Source organism: Pleurodeles waltl, chromosome 1_2, assembly GCF_031143425.1.
Source record: "Pleurodeles waltl isolate 20211129_DDA chromosome 1_2, aPleWal1.hap1.20221129, whole genome shotgun sequence".
Classification (NCBI taxonomy): Eukaryota; Metazoa; Chordata; class Amphibia; order Caudata; family Salamandridae; genus Pleurodeles; species Pleurodeles waltl.
Genome location: NC_090437.1, coordinates 753158308 through 753166158, shown reverse-complemented (window position 1 = coordinate 753166158; position 7851 = coordinate 753158308).

Below are 7851 nucleotides of genomic sequence, written 5' to 3'. Positions count from 1 at the left end.
TGTTTTTCCTTTCCCAGTAATATCAAGAATTACTTTCTAAATAGTAGTAGTTAGATCACCACCAGGTTTCGTGTAATGATCTGTATTGGTAAGTTGCCTGGCAGTTGCATTTTTATAAGGTTCAATGTCCTGGATCACAATACCCCCTCCCTTATCTGCCGGTTTTATGACAAGTGAATGATTGGATTTTAAAGTCATAAGAGTGTCCTTGTTAAGAGAGGTTGTAGGGAATAAAGTTCAGTTTATTTTCTAAAGTGCTGAGTTCATTGAGAATCAATCTCTCAAAGGTGTTTATTTCAGGAGGTAAGGAACTATGTGGAGGTGGGTGAAAAGTTGGATGCACTACGAAGGCCAGTATGCCCAGTAGAGGGAATGCAGGGATTCTGTCTAAAAAAAGTTTGCAGTCAAATTTTTCTCAAGAAATGTAGACCCTCTGTCTGAAGTTCTAGAAAATCAGGGCGAGTCCTGGGGACAAATGAAAGTCCCTTACTCAATAGTGAGGGTTCAACCAAGGAAAGTTGATGAGAGGAGAGGTTAAAAATCAGTATTGTGAATCATCCATAATGAAGGGAGATGTGTTTTTGAATGTATTCTCAGTTACCATTGATAGTACTTATGACATGTTTGTCATTCACCGGGGGTGCTGAACCAGCCTTGAGATCTGCCCCTCCCCGTCTCTGTGTTTACCCCTGACCTCTGCTAAAAAAAGGCGTTGTAGAAGTGTTTGAAGCAGAACTAGTGCCTTCACCTGAATCTGAGTTGTCTAATGACTCCCCAGAGGTATCCAAAAAAGTGACAATCGTGTTTTGTTCATTGAATCTTCCCCATGGGCACCCAAATTTCGGGTTCATGTATGTTCTGTCAGCAAAAAAGTCATCTTTCAAATAAGGGTAAGTTCTTTCCACCCTGTAATTCCCAATATTCCTTTTCAATGTATTATTCTTTTTAGTTTTTTCAATTCTGTTGAACTCTGATACTGTTTTTTCAATTTTTTCTAAAAGGGTTTCAGCATCAGAAATTGTGCAAGTTTCTTGCAGTTGTTTCTCAAGATCATTAATTTCTTCTTCATTTTTTTTGCGTGCTCAATTGCCGTGTCGATCCCTGGCACCTTCCAATGCCTGGAACAGGTGGTGCCAATAAAGCTAAGCCCATGTAAATATTTGTTGTCATCAGTAAAGACACCAGGAATGTTCCTAACATGGAGGCCTACTTGGATGGTATCTTCTCAGCATGATGTACTTCTTTTAACATTTTCCCAGCTCGTCTGCTAAGCTTAAATTAGTTGGTTGTGCAGGGTCAGTAGAGTCAGAAAAAAGGGAGGGACCTTCCAAAATAGTTTTTTATATAATTATTAAAATACAAAGGTGTATGATCAGACATATCTCCGGAGGGAGGGAAGGAGAAAAGAAAGAAAAAGTGTAAGCATGTGCCAGCATGCAAGCAAATTTTTGGCAAAGAAAGCCTGGAGCCAAAAGGTGCCATGCGTCGTGCACCCAGTGTTTGTAGGCTAGGGTATGCCTTTAAATAAGAAAGGTGGGCATATTGAGGAGAATGTGTGTTTAAATCTATAGTCCTTTTATCTAAGGCACCCTTGTTCCTTCATAAAATACTTGCCCTGGGTCCCTTAGTAACTGTGGGTTGTCCCTTGTGAGATTTAAAACTATTGGAGCTCATTCACTGGATTGCAAGGCCTGATCTCTATTCTGCTTATCCAGTGGGTTTTCTTTCTTTCTTCCACTTCCTTTTTCCTTTACCTTTTTCTTTCTTCTCTCCTTCTGTACCACAAAAACTCATGGTGTTCATTGGCTTTTTCAGTATACTTAATGATGTCTCCTCAACAATCACAAATGCCATATGGACCTAACACCATACCTTTCATATCTATCCAGTTAAATGGTGAGCTGGATGTCACAAGCAGTATAGATTGGCTGAACCAGCCAATGTATGTTCTTCCCTATGAGTGCATTGCATCCATAACACACCCTATGGCAGGAATGCAGATAGATGGTATGAATTTAGACTTTGTCATATTCATTAATACATTGGTGTAGTTCATTTGCATAGCACTGCAATATATTTGAATGAAAAGATGCCTACTCTGTAGCTACCTACATTCACCCAAACATACTACAAACCGTAAGACCAACAAAAGATTTAGAATGTCTTTACACAGTATGTATGTGTTTTTCACATCAATATATTGTCACTCATAACGTCAGCATGATGAACTCAGTCACTGACACATAAGCGCACTTTTAGCAATGACATTCACCACATCCCAAGGTGTCAAGCCTGGCAGGTAACAAAAGAGGAGCAAGGAAAGTGAGCCTACAGTGTGTTTACCTGCATTGCACAATTTACTACACTGTATCACACACAATACGCCAATTGTGTGGGTCAGAACCCATGCATTGACCCATTTGCATGATGCATTGCACCTGGAACGTTGGTAGGAAGCAATGTGGCAATGTGTCAAAGACAATGCATTGGGCATTAGCATGCGTTGTGCCATAACCATGCATTGGCTATTTCTATACTGATGCGTCATACAAACCAACGCATTTTTCGGAAATGGGCGGGATACACTCAGGAAGTGATGTAATGACTTTAGCAGGCCTCAAACTAGGATGTGTGAAGTTACTTTTATTTACGGCCTTTTGTCTATGCTGGTTGTAGGGAGATTTTTTGTCCTTTGGCTCAGTGATTTTGGAGTATTTTGGACTTGTCGGTATCTGTGCTATCTCTGTCATGTGCCAAATGTGTTAATTGTGTGTTGTATTTGTTACATTTTAATCATGTGTTTTATTTATTACTTGTATTGTTATTGTTACTGTATTGATGGTTTTTAGTCTAATAAGGGTAGGTTTAGGGGCAGGGGTAAGATTAAGGAGTATTTTACAATAGTGTTAAAAGGGTATAGTGTGAGTAGGGCCATGTCGGGAAAGGGGAGAGCAAAGAATGTGTTGGAGGCACAATTTGGGGGGAGCTGATTTGGCTGCTGGCACATTGTGTGCCCAACAAGATAGCTACGGGGTGGTAAGGTCAGCCAAGGCTACCACACCAAGGAGCACAAGTAGCAGTGGGAGAAAGTACAGTGTTACATGTACGGGTCTTTGGTATAGGCCACACAGTACATCAGCTGAAACTCTGATGGGCGAATGTGGTGAGCCGAGAGGCCGATATACTAGATCATCTCATCTTGAATGTTGGTGGCCCCATTGGTAAGTACATATTTACCATCTGCTTGTAGTTGTATGCGTATCTAAAAGTTTTGTAATCTATTTCTCAGCAGTGATGGGAAGATATTCTGAGGGGAAGTATGCCATAAAGCAGGCTAAATCTATCAAATCATAACACCATGCCCCAGGGGACTGTTAACAATGGCACCCATACAGACCCCACAATGTTTAATGTTCAATGTTGAAGTACCCTGGACATGTGATATGTAAGGAGCAAAGTTATGAAAGCTCTCTATCATGCTGACAGTCTGTGTGTTGCATTGTTCAGAACAGGTGTAGATCTGGGCATGCCCCAGCCAATTTAATGGCTTACAGATGGTGACCCTTCCAAGGTTAGATGTTGATAAAGCCATCAAAGGCAGGCACCATTTTACCATATAGTAAGGAAGGATGTTTTGTGCCTATATACCAGTGACATGATTAGTCAGATTTTGTCCTTAAACACTTCCAAATGGTGTATATCTGTTGATCATTAATCCATATCAACCTTGCCACATGCTGTGTCTAAAATGCAGAATATACCAGATATTTATGATGTCATTTTACTGTGCTTCATTTGTACACAGCGTATGTGTTCAATATTCACCAGGCAATGTACCATGTTTGTGTCTTGTCTGTGGTTCTGCACCATACACCCAGGCTGAGTCTTTCAAGGATCCAAGTGCTACCAGTGAGTGTCAGTAGAATGTATGTGATCTATGATATTTGTAACATTGTGATGTATATGGGGCGGCATCATTCAACTTTAACCAATTTACAGAACATGTTCATTAATGTACTGGAATGAAAGATCTGTTAACACATAGTACACATGAATGGCTGTGTTGGGACACACACTGTTGCCTGGCACTTACACAATCACCTTTGCAGTATTGTGCTAGTATGCCATTGTGATTTTCTGGTTTGTGTCCATGAAAGTTGTCCTCATCTGGCTGGAAATGTCAATCATCCTTGCCATTGAGTACTTGCTTAAGTGTGGCACTTCCTGCATGTGAATTAGTGCGTCTAATTGCTAAGTTAGGATACACAATTGTCTGACGTTTCCTCTCAGCCTAGGGGTGTGTGGCTTGGTTCCAATGCCTGTTTCTAGCTCCTCTAAATTGTTATGTGTGTATATAGTAAAATTGATGGTATGTGTGGTTACAGTCACACTCAATGCATGCGAGGGCTCTGTGGGTCAAAGGGACACAATGTCCCTACATATCCCAGTGTGCCTTATTACACCATTTTTCATTTTTCATTTGACACAAGATCACAAATATTTCGTAGATGCAATTCATGCTTAATGACAGCACTGAGCTTCTACATCCTTGAGTGGCATATGTATGATGCTCTACTAAAGTAGTCAGGCCATTATTATCAGCATATTGTGAGTACATGCATTATGATGGTACTCATAGGATATCTTCAATGTAAGCATTGAGGCTAACATATGTGCATGATGACATTGTCAGGATAACAGAGCTAACTATCTGAGGATGTGAGAGCATGTGTTAGTGACTCACCTGTGTCACAGAACATAATTTCCGCAGTCCTGCATTTGTGTGATTAATTGGCCTATTTCACTGTATGGCACTCAAGGTACTGATGCTTATTGTCACATCATGACATTCAATAATTCAATGGGATTTGCAACACAATGCATGGAAGGGAAGGTCCACAATGCTTGACCTTGGCCAACAAGAGAATGTGATAGGGACTGTAGGCAATATCCTTCAGATAGTAGGAAGTTCATTTTGGGTCTGTACATCCACCATGGTCTATTTAGCCCTATCTACAACAGACATACATCACGTAGGTTCAAGGCAGCACATTTATTTACAGGTGTGTTCATAGGCTGATACGCAGTAGCAGTTCTTGCGGCAACAACTCCAGCATTGTTTGAGAGCCAGAGGATGTCCAGACAGAGTTCATGGGGGATACATGTCATGTGACATGTGGAGGAAAGGAGTATTCCAGTGAGGATGAAGTCAAAATTGCAATTAAGGAAGGTAGGCTTCATTGACAGCCCACAAATGGATCTGATTAACAGATGGGCATACAAAAAGGAGGCAGTACCACAGCACAAGGGTGATGGTGTGATAATTAACACAGGTCCAATGGGAAACAGGCCAAGAGCCAAATGTTACTGGCTAGTTCTCTGCTGGAAATTTATAAAGTCCACATCTTTCTCCTCGGATGTGTGTTGTGCCTCTCCTGAGGGTGGGGGCATTTGTGATGGAGGCATCTGAGGTCACTGTGTGACAAGGGTAAATTGTGTGGGTCATACCACACATTGCAGCACAGTTTTCACAGTTTGCTGGCCTGCCCTGCCTCTGCAGGTAAGTTAAGGTAAGGTCCACATCTGTCTTAGTGCTTAGCTTTCTTTTTCATCATGGCTATACTGAATGTGTTTTCATATATTGACAGCATTACTATGCACATTTCAATAAGTCACTAGGGTGCCTGCATTCCTTCTGGACACTACTCAGTCCACAGCTCCTGGGAAAGTGATGTGGATTGGGTCACATATTTGATTTGATCCTGCAGTCTGCCTTTCACACAGTACACCACTGCAGTCTGCTTTGTTGTGATGTCTTGCATTCACATTGTGCATTCATGTCGATGTCCTCTTTTGTGCACATCTACACAACTCTACACAGCTACCAACATTGCTGCACTACTGGATGTGTAAGGGCATGGTTATGGTTGTGGTGTTTGTGTGTACTTAGGATTTCACTACCCATACATTTGGCTCCATAGTTCAAACAGTGGGCACTGTGTACCAACTCTTAGGGGATAGGCCGAGTCAAACTAGGTAGATTGCTACCTCATTCCATCGTTGCCAGAGTTGGTTATCTGTATCACACATCATTTGACTCAGCCCGCTCACCTGGGCATGTACGTGACTCCTCTGGCAATCCTCATTTATTGCCAGGGACTCTACTTACTGTCACACACTGTTGGAACCCAGCTCATACATTGACTACCATGTGACGCCAACACCACCAATATGAGTCACCACATCCAATTAAGCAACATAGCTGCCTCTATTTGAGGGCTATGGGTCGAGCTGTACCCCACATGCTCGTACTGATGAAAATCAGTGACATGTATCTACCCTGGTTTGCCTCACAACTAGTCCCATACACCTCACCCTCCAACCATCCCTGAATCTTGCCCATAGTTGTGGCAACCTAGTTCCTCCTGTCATGTCACACTTTCTTGTTTGACATACTCCTGCTTTGGTATACGTAGCATGGCAAGACATTTCTTCTTCAGGCTCCCTCCTGGTATGTGCTACATGTAGGTTGTAGGACACCTACTTCTATGGCATCTCTTCCCCGCTGCAACACAAGTGTGACACTATTAGACACAGCAATGTATGTGTGTTGCTCACTCTACCTTGCTGTACACATATCACTTCTCACCTCCTTGCTATGCAATGTCGCCCTAGACAGAGTGCCAGTTCAATGTGCTCAGGCACACCTACATTGCACTGCACTACCAGGGCCCCACTGGGCTCACCCACCATCATTTTGTTTGAACAAATACACATGGTCCTCTGGTGTGCATCACTTGCATTCCCTCCCACCCTTAGTATGAATTTGCACATGAAAAATGTTAGGGTGGTCTCTACCATGGCACACAAAAACTGTGTGCTTTGACCCCGCACATCAAAACAGCTGTGTGCAATGTAGTTTCAACCCCATTCCATTTAATTGCCTTTCAGTCCAGATTTTGCTGAATGGCTCCACTAGCCTCATAGTGCAATGGGGCAAGCATGACGTGGTGTTCCAGCTGCTTTTTTTTTTATTTGCATTATGGGACTTGTTGTCCTGGTCATTAATGTTATACATTACGCTACAAGTCCCAGGATACAAAGATAAACCTGGTCTGGTGCTGTACATCACACATGGACTGAACAAGCTTGACGAAGATGGACTGGGCTGTGCAACAGGTGATTGGTCAGTTTGACTTACATTTCTATGATATTTGATGGGACATTTGAGCAATTCCACCCCTTCCCTTCCCACTCACTGTAGTGCAGCACAGAAACACAGCATGCTGTGCTGCAGAGCATGACATATTTGGTCCTATTGTCTCTTGTTGCCATTTAGCCTGTAGATCTTGTTGGTCCTCATAACCAGCACTTTCATGTCCTTCTACTCCTGCCACTAACTCACCTGGGATAACTGCTTCCACCTGCTCCTCCAAGGACGTCAGCTCCTCCGGTCCCTTGGTTCCTCCTCCTCCAGTCTGCATGGCTGCCTTCAGGTTGTTGGGCAAGTTCTCTTGGTCCTATCCTTATAATCATGAGAGCACTTCTTGCGCTCTGGCATAGTCCTTTTAGCTTGCCTGGCACTGTTAATCTTGTCAACTATGAACTGCCAAATGGCCCCTTTCTTCCCTAATGGCAATTTGGAGGTTACAAAGAGTTGACGTTCATACTTTGTCACCTCTGTTATGAGCATTTGTTTCTCCTCCTTAGTAAAATTACTTTTCTTCATCCCTCAGCGGTCCGTCTGGACATCCTGACTGGTTTTGGGGTTCTTGAGGTTGATGCCTTGGCTGCTGCTGCCTGCTCCTTCTCTCCCTTTTGAGGTATGGAGAAATGTTTTTTATTAAAATG